Source organism: Microtus oregoni, unplaced genomic scaffold (assembly GCF_018167655.1).
Source record: "Microtus oregoni isolate MIOR12 unplaced genomic scaffold, Mior012 000047F_ref0000412, whole genome shotgun sequence".
NCBI classification, from domain to species: domain Eukaryota; kingdom Metazoa; phylum Chordata; class Mammalia; order Rodentia; family Cricetidae; genus Microtus; species Microtus oregoni.
Genome location: NW_024543221.1, coordinates 15112558 through 15126410, shown reverse-complemented (window position 1 = coordinate 15126410; position 13853 = coordinate 15112558). Strand labels below are relative to the sequence as shown.

The window sequence follows — 13853 nt, the reverse complement described above, 5'->3', positions numbered from 1 at the left end:
ACTGTGTGCGTGTGTTTTTAAATCTCCAGCCTAGTTCCTGGCTCGCGTACCCTCCCATTGTGCAGGCGCTACACCTCAGGCCCTGCTGGGACAGATAGATCCTGGCTTCTCAGCCCTCACTGGCAGCACTGGAGAGGGATGGGGCAGGGTTTGGTAGCCAGGAGTTAGGGTTCAAATCCTGGCTTTGAGCGATGTCAGACAGATTCTTTAATCTCTTTAGGCTCTCTCTTGCTGTAATCTGGGCAGTATGAGGCTTTGAGCAGAGGGCCAGCACGCAGCAAGTGTCCCAGAACACGGTTGTTGGCCTTCTCAACTCCAGTCAGTGCCACTAGCCTTTCTGGCTTACTGCCTGCCTTTCCCGTTCTCTCCTTTGTGACCAACCCTCTTGCTGCTTCTCTTGAAAGGTGGTCACCAGTTGATTCGTGGCTAGCACATGAGCCAGGTACTTGTGTCCTACTTGACAGGAGAGAAGCTGAGGCAAACTGTGACAATTTCCCCAAGGCTCAAGCTATGGCATTACCAGGCTTTGAGTGTGGGTGCGTCAGATCCTAAATTCAGTCTCCAACAACTCTTAAGTTCATGGTCCTGCATCAGCCGTCACCAAGGGAGATCTGGATGTGGCCAAGTATTAAAGTCACCAAATTCTTCTCAAGCAGTTTACTCCCTGGACTCTGAACAGCTGCCAAAGGGGTAGCATGGGAGGCAGAAAAGGGTACAGTGAGGCCTTGAGGTGTTGCTGATTGCCCTTGCTATATAACAGGCTCCACACAGGTCTTGAAGCTATAAGATGACGTCCAATATGCAAACTTCTGTACTAACCTGCCCTTTCCACCCACGAACACTCTCTAAGCACAGGGGCCCTGCCTTGTTTTCTTGAATCTCCTTCAGTCACAGCAGTTCCTGCCCCCCCAATGACATCTGATTAACTGGTTGACGCACAAACATTCAGGTCAGAAGACAAAGGCCTCAGTGAACATAGCAGGAGTGTGCTGGGCTGCTGAAGCATGAGAGGAACCAGGAACTAGTCCAAGAAGCCTCCCCTGGAGAGATGGGGTGGGCTGGAGTTGGCTGATGAGAACAAACGAGTGGTACAGGTTTGATCCAGTGGAGGGCTTCCATCAGCCAGAAAGAAACTGTTGTAAACAGAGGAGCTAGAAATTGTGGGTGTTCAGCGTGTCTCCCCCAAATCCCATCATATCTGACCAGATGTAGCATCTCTTAGATGTCAGAACAGCAGGAAAAGTCTGGCCTCACCAAGAAGGGTCATGAAGAACAAGATGATTAAAAGGATCCACCTTAAACAGGTCAGATACATCCCCCACAATTCCCTGGTCCTAAAATTTTTTTCCCTTAATTTAACTTTGTTCTTTGTTCTGCCAATACCTTACGGACACCAGACATTCCCATGCCACAGACATCGGTCAGAAGTAAAGAGACCAGCTATGCCAGGATGTGACCAGCACCCAGCCTTCTCTTGCGCCCCCCCCCAAAGACGACGCCCACAATCAGCCAGAAGCAGTCTTGAGAGTTCGCTGCCCCAGTTCCTTTGGGCTGTGATGCCTGGTCTCCTGCTTTTTATTATAAGGAAGACCTGGGAATGTTGTGCTTTCCTGTCGCTTTAAGAAACAAGCCACACCCATTCCCCTCCCCATCCGCTGAGGCAGGCTGATCTTCAGCTTCCGGCCTGAGCTCGTTCTCTTTTCCATCTTCCTCTCGGAGAGGCAGCTTCGCTTCTGCCTCTCTCCCCACTTCTCTCTTCTCCCTTCTCTGTCTCTTTCTCCTCTTCTCTCTCTCTCTCGCTCTCTCTCCCTCTCTCTCTGTCCCCCTCTTCACCCTTCCTCCTCCATAACCCCCTGAATAAACATTCAACCTCACCCTGCATGTCGTGTCTATCCATGTTTCTGTCTTCTGCCCGCCCGCCATGTGTCTCCCTGCCTGGAACCAGCCATTGCTCAGGGACCAGCAGCCTACTCTGCCTGGGGCCCACTGCCTGCTGCCACATGGCCCACCACCACTGCTCTGAGACCAGCAGCCGTCTCTGCCTGGGGCCCACTGTCTGCCCCCACATGGCCCGCCGCCACCGCTCGGGCTGCCGCTCTGGAACCGGCAGCCATTGCTCGGGGACCAGCACCCACTGTCTGCTGCCACATGGCCGGCCACCACCGCTCGGGCCGCCGCTCTGTGACTGGCTGCTCCCAGAGCCCGCTGCCTGCCACCACATGGCCCGCTGCCACCATTTGGGACCTATAGCATTTCTGCTGCCTACTGCCGCGGGGATCTTGCAGCATTTTTTAAAAAAGAACAACAGCTGAGGCAACTGAAGTGTTAGCTAGAAGAGAAAGGAAGAAAGGGGAGGCAAGTCAGCCAACTCTTCCTGCAGTGTAACAAGATGACAGCCCCCATCCCTTCTTCCTCTGACCCTGGGCTTGCTCTCCATCTTTGTCTTCTCTTTTGTGACCTTCTCACTTTTCACTTCATTTTTTTAATCATGATTAAGCACCTATTGTATGTCATACGCTTTGGCAGGCTCTAGAGACCAGAGAGTCAATTGGAAGAGAAGGTCTATACCCAGCTGCCTGCACTCCAAAACCACAGAACTGTGGGTCCTCTGAGACACATCAGAGGTAGAAAGGGTGGAGTCGTCCACAGTCACCCAGCTTGGTCAATGACAGTGAACTGGCAAACCAGGGAAAACACATCCAGACAAGAATGCTAACCCAGCAAAGGCCTAGGATGCAAAATGAAAAGTGGTCAGGCAATGATGGGCAGGTGGGCTTTGCTGAAACAAAATGCAGAAAGCTGTGCAATGCAATGTGGGCAGGGCCAAGCAGCGCCCAGATCCCGGGATATGGAACACGGGCATCACTAGACCCCAGCCCTCCCTGTGTTCAGGCGACAAGTGATGAGCACCAATCAGCTGGCAGAGTGCTTACCCAGCATGGACCGAGCCCTAGGCTCTCAATCCCGAGCACTGCAATAGAACCAGGCATGATGGCACCTGCCTATAATCCCCACTTGGGAGGTGGAGGCAGGAAGATAAGGAATTCAAGATTATCTTCAACTATGTGAGTTCAAGGCCAGCCTGAGCCACAGGAAAACCTGCCTCAAACAAAAAAAAATACCACCACCATCAACAACAAATAAATTCAGAGTATGTCTCAGTCAAAGAAACTGGGTGACTGAAAAAAGACAAGAGATTCTTGAAGGTGATTCTGCCCCAGGGTAATAAGGCAATGGTTGAGAGGACTGTTCTTGTTCTAACTGAGGGTGGGGTGCGGCTCCTTGCCCCTCTATCACAGGCCCAGGCTGCCAGGTCTGTCCTGGTCTGTCAGCCGACTGACTGCCCCACTGTACAGTGTAGACTGGAATATCTGGTTTTACAGTCAGGATTGGAGAGACAGAGGAGAAAATGCCCTGGCAGACAGTATGTTCTGGCAGGGGAGATGGAGTCCACCACCTGGGCAACAGCTCTTCCGCCGTTAAGGTTTGGGAGTGAGGCCGGGCGATAGTGGCACACGCCTTTAATCTCAGCACTTGGGAGGAATAGGTGGATCTCTGTGAGTTCAAGGCCAGCCAGGCCTACGTAGTGATTTCCTGGACTGTTTCACAGAGTAACCCTGTCTCCAAAAACAAAGATTTGGGTGTGACTCTGGGGGGGGGGTGTCTTTCTTTATACTAGTCCTTATCACGTATGTCTGGGCTGTGAGAGTCAAACTTGAGACCAAGGAGTCAGTACCTGCTCAGCTGGGGGCTGTGTGGGTACTGAGAAGTGTCCCTGAGGTCGGGTTCTTCTCCCCCTTTCTTTCTGATAGTAGTTTGTGACACACCCACTCTCATCACATAAGATCTGCCTTATGTGGGCCAAGCTTGTTGTCTATATTGATTAATGTCATATACCCAGTGCCTGGCACACAACATGTGTTCACTTAAAAAAGTGTTGAATGAGAACTGGAGAGACAGCTCCTAGGTACTAGGCTCGGTTCCCAGCGCACAACTGTCTCTAATTCCTGTTCAAAGGGTTCTTATTACTTCCTCTGCCTTCTGTGGGCACCAGGCACATGTGGTGTTTACAATTACATACATGCAGGTAAACATTCATGTGCATAAAATAAGAGTAAACATTTTTAATGTGTTAAATGAAGACAAGCAAGACGGCTCAGCAGGTAAAGGAGCTTACAGCCAAGCCTGGTGACCTGAGTTCAACTTCTGGAACTCACACAATAAAAGAAGAGACCATGGATTTTGCAAGTTGTTCATTCTCTCTCTCTCTCTCTCTCTCTCTCTCTCTCTCTCACACACACACACACACACACACACACACACACATATATATACATGTTAATTTAAAGTGAATTTTAAAATAAGACTGACCCTGCTCTCCACCAAGGTTTAGGTGCTGGGCTCACAGGCTACCGCATTGGTCCCTCCTCCTCTGGACCAGCAAGAGGACAGATGTTCCCTGCTAAAACATGCAGCCTTGTTTTCATCATTCACATCAGTCATTCTGAGATAGCTTCATCCTCACACAAGTATTCCTGAAAAAAAAAATCCAGTATAAAGAAGGGGTCAGGGCAGTGTGATGCAACAGGCCAACCAATTAGCAGCCAAATGAAATTATAACCACTTGAGAGGCCATGGCTCGAGCAAAGGGCTCGCTGCCTCCAGGAACTGCTGCCCAGTGCTGTGACACACAGGCTCATCCTGGGGGAGTGCGGTGCAAGCTGAGGCCACACAGCTGGCAGGGTTTCAGTCACTGCCTCCTTGCCTGAGGAAGCCCATTCATCATAGCATTGGCCACCAGAGCCTGATTACACAAGGGAGTAAGGACCCAGCCAGAGAGCAAATGCCAAAAGGTGCCCATGGAAACAAAAGCAAGAAAAGGGGCACTGCAGAAGCACGGGTCCAGGCCAAGCCAGAGTTACCAGGTAATTCTGTGTCAGTGGGGTGGATGGACAATGAGGGGGATGGGGGTCTGTTACCCCCACAGCACTGGCCTATGGGGCTTTAATGTAAGCGTGGATTAGGTAGAGTAAAGCTGTCAGTCAGACTCCTGGGCAGGTCTTAGCTGAGCTGCAAGCTGTCCGTGTCCAGGATGCTGTGGCCCGGGAGCTCTTACTGTGTTTCTGAGCTGTGTGGCAGCAGTCATGTATGACAGGTATTATAAAAAGCCATGTGAGGGGTGTCATGATTGTACACACTATGAGTCCCAGCACATGGGGGGCAGAGGCGTGCTGTAGGAATTCCTACAGCTAGTAGGTTTGAAGTTACCCACCCACTTGGGCGTGGCCTCTTATGCTACATATGCCGAGGTAAAGTGCTTCAGGTCTCTCTTCTGGCCGTGGGATTCAGTTGCTGTTTCCCGTTTGAGCAGAGGACCGTGATTTGTGATACCCCTAAATGAACAACCCTCTGTTATGCTCAATTCTGAGTGCTGTGGGATTTCTTTTAAGCGTCCCTCTTCATCTGGTGCCCCATGTGGATCCGAATTCCACACCTACTGGGTGGACTGGCTTAAAGGCCTAGGCAGTCCACAGCCGAGAAAGTTTCCCACTCCTGCCTGCTTGTTTGCTTTTACCTAAGTGGTTTTTTGTAAAAACCCCACCACAGCAGAGCTAACTGCCTGTGGCAACTTGGAAATTTCCCAAGCTCATGCACTTCCCACCCCACATTCCCTGCCTCTGGCGACTTACACAGCTTCTGGTTTGTGCTCCCTGCCCGTGAGTTCTGGGCTTCTTGCTCCACGTATGGAATTGATTTAATTGCTTTTAATTTGTCAGGCAAAGCACATTTCTCAGTATTTAACCAGCACCAGGGGGGAAACCAAAGCGGCTCAGGACCATTCGTATTGCCACTGGTTGCACTGCCGCTAGTCAACACGACAACTGCTGAGCAATAAAGATTATTACCCCTAAGATAATTTACTGGACCTCATACCAGGTAAATATTTTATTAATAAATCAATAAACTTGAAAGTAATATAATTGCAGACAATATTGCCATCAAGAATTTTAGGATAGCAGATAGAGTATCTCTCCAGGATGGCAATCTGCATGCTATCCAAAGATGGGATGTTATTTTTAAAGGAAAAATTTCAGACCTTGGAATCCCATGTGCAGAATGAGAACCAGAAGCTAGGTGCTTCAATGAAATCACTAGCGATATATACAGGCTAGAAGATTCTGGTTTTACAAAACACAGTAGTAAAAAGATTTGAAATGATTTTGGAAATTATTTGAGCTGATGAGCAGGGGATAAAGGTACAAGGACAGGATTAAACATAGCTGGGTAAGAGATGACTTACCCAGGGTTTTACTTCCAACCTGTAATCTACTCTGACAAAGCATCAAGTTCTAAAGGCTCAAAAGGATCCAAAGAAGGTAGATGGATACCTATAGGAATGAATTATCTAAAATAAATTAAGCAAGCTGTTGTAATTTATGGCTTGTATTCCGCATTCGTTAGGGAGATGGTAAAGATATGGGCTTCTAGAATTAAAGTTACACCACCAACTGGCTTCAGTTAGTTTCAGCAATCCTCGATGATGGGCCTCAACTGATGTTTAAATGTTATTTCAGGGAAGATGCTAAAATTTTAGAACAACGGGGAAAAGCAAAAAAACTTGAGACTTCCCAAGATCAAATTCTTGGTAAGAGCACTTATGCTGACCCACAAGCTCAAGCTCTTTACAATGAACAAATCTTGTCCCTATGCCACAAACAGCCTTAAATGCTTGGAACAGGATTCAGGAACTAGGAAAATAAACAGGGCCAGAGAGAACCCTTTAGTGACTTCTTACAAAGATTAACTAAGACTGTACAAATAGGAGTAACATACCCAGATGCTAGATGAGTACTTATTGAATCTCTGGGTTTTGAAAATGCCAGCTTAGTATGCAAAATATACTTGGGCCTTTAAAGGTTAGATCAGCACCTATGGATGAATGGATCCTGCATACAATGAACAATGAGACATTTAACTATAATACTGAATCTTGGGCAGGAGAAGCAATTTCCAAAGGTATGAGGAGGCATCAAAATGCCAAATGTTTTAACTGTTGTAGAATAGGACATCTGAGAAGGGATTATAGATAGGGAATTCCTAGGAATAATATCTGCTCTGGGAATGGCAAGAACAGGAAGATTCAGCCTTCAGGTATATATAGAAAGTGTGGCAAAGGCTGACATTGGACCAATGAATGCAGATCAATAAAAGACAGACAAGGCAACCCCATACCATTGGGAAACTCCTTGGGGGGCCTCTCAGAGGCCCTCAAGTCAAAAGTGATTCAGTCATTCCCAGTCACTGTGGAAGACAAGTCTCACCAGAAAAATTAAAAAATCCAGAGCCTTCTGTAAAAGACCATGCTGTTCTGGAGGATGGAATAAATATGGAGGATAAATAAAAAATTCCTACAGGAAATAGGAAATGCACATTCTGGCAGACTTCTATAAATGATCAAAGACCAAAGCTAAGGGTGTGTATAAATGGCACTGTAATTGTGGGTTTGATATACATGGGTACGGACGTGAGTATCATTACTCCAGAATCTTGGCATCCAAATTGGCCTCTTCAAAAGGCAGATGTTCAGTTCCTGGGAATTGGAACCATATCTCAAGAGAAACAAAGAACAAGATGGGTTGAATGCATAGAGTCAGAAGGACAGAGAGGAGGGCTGAGGCCGTGTGTGTCTAACATTGCAGTGAATTTATGGGGTCATGACCTGCTACAGCAAAGGAATATCAGGAATAACATTCCTGCAGTCCCAGAAACTCATAATTCTGGGAAGGATATTATAAGGTACTATCCACAAAGGTCACCAGCCATTCAGACTGTACAAGAACATAAAGCAACTGGCAAAACTTTAGAGGTACCAACAGCCCTACCTTTAAAATGGTTAACCCTTATGGGTTAAACAGTGCCTTTAACAGAAGACAAACTGCAGGCTTTAGAACAGCTGGTACAGGAGATAGTGGATAATCACCATATTGAAGAATCAACCAGCCCTTGAAATTCTCCTGTATTTGTTGTTAAAAAGAAATTTGGTAAATGGAGAATGGTGACAGATCTAAGAGCTGTCAACAAGGTAATTCAAGCTATGACCCCTCTACAATCTGGAATTCCTCTGCCTTCTCTATTACCAAAATGATGGCCTCTTATAGTTATTGATTTAAAAGATTGTTTCTTCACTATACCTTTACAAGAAAAGGATAGAGAAAAATTTGCCTTTATGATGCCTACTTATAATAATTCTCAGGCTACTAGGAGATGTCAGTGGACTGTCCTTCCATAGGGAATGCTCAATATCCCTACCCTATGCCAATACTTTGTAAGTCAACCACTGGAAATAATATGTAAAAAAAATCCCTACATCTATAATTTACCATTACATGGATGACATTTTGCTATCTGATTCAAACATAAATACTTAAGAAAGAATGTTTGAAGAAGTAAAGAAAGTTTTGCCAAAATGGGGGTTACAAATTGCTCCTGAAAAAATACAGAGAAGAGATTCTGTCAATTACCTAAGTGATAAAAATAGGTTTACAGAAAATTAGAACACAAAAGGCACAAAATAGGAGAGACCAATTGCGGACTCTGAATTACTTTCAAAGATTGTTAGGAGACATTTCCAGTCTACAACCAGCTGTTGAGATAACACCTGATCTAATCATTCATTTTTTAAAAAACAAAAAACATTAGACGATGACATAGACTTAAATAGTCCCAGAGAATTAATAGCTGAAGTAAAAAAAAGAATTGATTGTTGTTGAAGAAAAATTACTGGAGGCACATTTGGGTAGGATGAATCCAAATCTTAATTGTATTCTAGTTATATTGCCTTCCAGAATTTCCCCTACAAGAATTTTATGCAAAGGGAAGATATTATCTTAGGATAGATCCTTTTACCACATAAACCAAGTAAAAATTAAAAATTTATGTGGAAACAGTCTCTGAATTAATTATAAAAGAAAAATTGAGACTTCATCAACTAGCAGGTATAGACCCAGCAGAGATTATAGTGCCTTTTACAACTAATGAAATTAAAAAAATAATGGAAGACAATGAACCTTGGAAAAGAGCTTGTGCTAATTTTTAGGAGAGATTAATAGCAATTATCCCAAAAGTGATAGAATTAACCTTATAAAGAGAACTACTTGGATCCTTCCACACATTATAAGGGACACAACAATAACTGGAGCCCGTACATTATATACTGATGCAAATAAATCAGGGAAGGCAGGTTACAAATCAGAAGATTTAAGTAAGGTGGAACAAAGCCCTTATAATTCTGTCCAAAAGGCAGAATTATATGCTATTCTCATGGTGCTAAGGGATTTTAAAGAACCTCTTAATATAGTTACTGATTCACAATATGCAGAAAGAGTTGTCTTACATATTGAAACTGCTGAATTTATATCAGATGATACAGAATTGACTTCATTATTCATGCAGATTCAAGATATAATCAGGAAAAGGCTTTGTCTCATATACATAACACACATCTGATCCCATATGGGTCCGCCAGGTTCTCTAGCACAAGGTAATGCAGAAATTGATTGATTACTGATTGGAAGAGTGTTGAAGGCCTCAGAATTCCATAAGAAACATCATGTCAATACAAAGGTTTAAAGAAAGAGTTTTCTATTACATGGCAACAAGCTAAGGAGATTATAAAGAGATGTCCTATTGTTCTTTCTATAACCAAACACTGCTACCTGCAGGGAGTAACCCAAAGGGTACTCAAAGGAATAAAATCTGGCAGATGGATGTGTTCCACTTTGCAGAATTTGAAAAATTAAAATATGTGCACCACATCATTGACACTTATTCAGGTTTTCAATGGGCAACTGCTTTAAGCTCAGAAAAGGCTGATTCAGTAATCACACATTTATTAGAAGTTATGGCCATCATGGATATAACTCCACAAATAAAGTCAGATAATGGTCCATCATATGTCTCTAAGAAAATGAAACCGTTTTTTGCTTATTATAATATAAAGCTTATTACAGGTATACCACACAATCCTACAGGTCAGGCAGTTATAGAAAGATCAAAATGAACTATAAGGGATATGCTAAACAAACAGAAATGAATAGAAAATACCCCCAGAAATAGACTACATAATGCTCTATTGACCTTGAATTTTCTTAACGCTAATGAGAAAGGAACAACAGCAGCAGACAGACATTGGATAACAGAAAAGTCTTTTGAATTAAATCACCTGGTGTGTTTCAAGGATGTGTTGAGCTCATAATAGAAACCAGGAGATGTGTTATACTGGGTAAGGGGTTTTGCTCTTATTTCAACAGGAGAAGAAAAGTTATGGATACCATCAAAATTAATAAAGATTTGGTTTGAAAAAGAGAAATGACAGCTCATCCACAGAGGTGACAACCAATCAGGTGGTAAGGGAACCTCATAAGGGTGGGGCAGGGTTCTGTTCTTGTCTTTGCAGGAAAACACTCACCTTCAATAAAGTCAAGAGACCCTGGACATCTAGATGCCTAGGAGGAAAGGATAATAATCCATATAGGATCACCAAACAAAGAGAATATCACTTGTGAGGACAGGTCATCAGAGGGTAAGAATCTCTGAATACTAAATAGAATTATAGCAACGATCACTTAAAAATCAAAGCTGGCTTTGGAGTTGGACAATGGCTCTGTCCTTCTCTAAATTCAAGCATGTTGTTAAAAGAAGATTTCAGACTTTCTGTCTCATGTCAGGAGCTATCTGGTATGGGACAGAAAGAAGAATTTAGAAAAAACTTTACTTTTCTTCATACCTAGCTGCACCAACACCTTGTATAGCTATAGGCTCTGAGTCAGAACTCTGTGGTGTCTGCTATTACACACAACTGTTTCTCTCCGATATTTTCCCTCCCCTTCTCTTTTGGAGTCTTACAACAAATTCCCTGATGACCTGATAACTCTGCAGACATGGCCATTCTGACACGTGTGAGCTGCTTGAGAAGGTGCCTAGCTGCTCTCCTAGGTGTGCACTGATGGATGGACAAACTTCAGTGCCTTGAAAGATCTTTTCAGATTTACCTCTCAGTAAATTTTGCATAGGGATCCTGAATGCCAGGAATAAAACAAGATCACTTAAAAGTGATCTGTAAAAGGATAAAAATTCTCTGATTTTTAGTTGATGGCTCACATATTACCAATTAATTTCATATCTATCCCACATTTAATTCTTATAATTCAAAAGCATCATAAGCTCTTTACTTATTTACTGTATTATAGATATGTGCATGGTATATGTGTGTGTGTGTGTGCTGTACATTCTGTGTGGGTGTCTGTTTACTTCCTGCTGTAATCCCTTGAGACAGAGTGTCTCAATGAACACAGAGCCGGCAGCCACTGAGCCCCAGGAGCCGCCTGTCTCTGCTCCCAATCAATCGGGGGTTACAGGTTTGAGAGGCCACATCTAACTTCTTATGTGGTTGTTGAGAAATTGAACAGCACATGCTCTTACCTGCTGATCCATGTCCCCAGCCCCTATAATTCTAGTGTTAAAAATGGAAAAAACTCAGGAATGGAGAGATGGCTCAGTGGTTAAGAGTACATACTGCTCTTGCCGAGGACCTAGGCTCAGTTTCCAACACCGATATCAGTCAGCTTACTATAACTGCAACTCTGGGTATTCCAACATCCTCTTCTGGACAACTCTGGTACCTATACTCACACATGTACATGTCCATACTCTCTCTCTCTCTCGCACACACACACACACACACACACACACACACACACACAAAACAACCATTTTAGTGGAGAAAACTTTAGTTACAAGTACATAGGCAGCTTGCCTGATGTCATAGGCTGAAAAAGATTTATTTCATCTGTTAAGTCCCAGTCTTCCCAGATAACAACTTTCCATGGTTGAGAAGTTAATTAACAGTAAATTCAAAGGCATATTAGAGCTAGGGCCTTCAAATGGGAATGTTACTAAATTCCTGTAAAGTTATTACTTATCGCTTCTCCAAAAATCAGAAGTGCAAGCTAGCAGCACTTAAGCCTGAGTAAACATCAGAGGGACGAAAGCCACTGCTCGCTGGTAGGTTCATGGGTACTCAGGACCTGGACTTCAAGAAATTCCAGGTCAGTATTACTTCAATGAGTCCTACATAGCAGCACTGGGTTTAGGGACTGGGTGTCTGAAGAAATGAAACACAGATGTGAACCACAGTCCCTGTCTTCAAGGAGTTCATAGTTTGGTGGGAGGTGGGATTTGTCATGAAATCTTGGGTGGTAATATACAAAACAAGATGAGGGGCTGAGGGTGTACCTCACTGATAGAGCGCTTGTCTGTGCACAACACCCTGGTTCAGTCCCTAGAGCCATATAAACCAGACAGGACAGCACACTTATCCCAGCTTTTCAGGGGCAGAAGCAGAAGCAGGGGCTGAAGATGATTCTTGGCTACATAGCCAGTTTCAGGATAGCCTGGGCTATGTGAGATTGTCTCACAAACAAAAACACCCAAGAATAAATCAAGTGTCCATTTATTTGGTACATAGTTTAAAGAGGTTTTACAGAGAAGCTGAAGCATCTGAAGGATGGAAGAAGTATTTCCAACGTGGTGAAGGCCTACGTCTGAGCCCCACCTCCTACACTCCAGAGATGTACTGCATATAGTGTATATAGTGTGCATACTGTACTACCGTACATGCTGTACTTGGGCCACTGTATAAGCCAGTCTTTGTACCTATTTCCCCCTCTGGAATGACCCGCCCTCTCGTTCCCTCTCCTCCCATCTCTAGTACCTCATCTACTGGTTAAACACTTAGCGAGTTTTCTGCTCAACCTCATGTCCCCTGTGACCCTCTGTTTTTGTTCCTGTCGTGGCGTGGGAAAGTGGCATGATGACAGGTCTGAACACTAGGGTCTCTACAGGAATAAGACTGGCAATGCACACTCAAGGGCTAGATACGCTTACTCTGTGTGCTGGGTCACACTGGAGAGGCTGAGACTCAGCAGATGCTCAGGCTATGAGGCTCATACCACAGTAGACTCAACCTGGTGCTGAAGGCCTGGAAGATTCCTGGAGAGCCGCTGGTTTCTAGACCACATTGGAACCTCAGGAAGCTGAGGTCTGATGTCAGCACAGACAGCTCCCAAACAGGGTAGATGAACTCCTCAGTGATATTAAGAGGGGAAGAAAGCTTTCTCTCGAAACTCCTTGTATCTGAGCTGGGTTACCATGGGAAGGTGCAGTCCACATTTAGGGTGAGTCTTCTAATTTCAATTAATCTGATCAAGAAAATTCTTTACAAGTGTGTCTATCAACTTGTGTGTCACTTGATTCCAGACCCAGGCAAGTTGACAATCAACATTAACCATCACAATAAGTGAACTTGCATTCTCATGGAACCACAGCCTTTTGTCCAAAGATGGAAATATTGAATGACTGACTGGCTCTGCAAAAAGTTTGCCCCACCACAGGCTCGCTGGAATTAGCTCTATCATGAGCAGTAACTCTGACCACACTGCAATTCTTCTGTGATGAGGAATTGCTGGATTGTTTGCATCCCATGTTATAATAAAGGCATATACATAATAAATATTTACTTTATAAATATATTATACACATATAATAAAGGCTAGCAATTACATCATGTATGTTTTTGTCTTAGCCTTGTTTCCTTCAAGTCTGTAAGGCTGAGTCAGGAAGGGTCAGTAGGGCTACTTCAGGGTAGGCTGCAATGACTACAGAACAGGCCAGCAAGGCCTAGAGGTAAGAGGAAAGCCCTAGGAAGACACACCAGCAACAGCTAATGGACACTGGCAGATCTAGAAAGGAGAGGAGGCTTGAGAAGTGAGGGGGAGCCAGATCTTAGAATGAAG

General features: G+C 44.3%; 1 long non-coding RNA gene across 1 annotated transcript in view; it reads right to left on the bottom strand.

Moving 5' to 3' along the window:
- LOC121435760 overlaps nucleotides 1-13853 on the bottom strand; it is a 61510-nt gene that overhangs the window by 8237 nt on the left and 39420 nt on the right. The window contains exon 2 of the long non-coding RNA XR_005972608.1: nucleotides 4372-4535. This is a non-coding gene — a long non-coding RNA (uncharacterized LOC121435760). The remainder of the gene's footprint in view (nucleotides 1-4371; nucleotides 4536-13853) is intronic.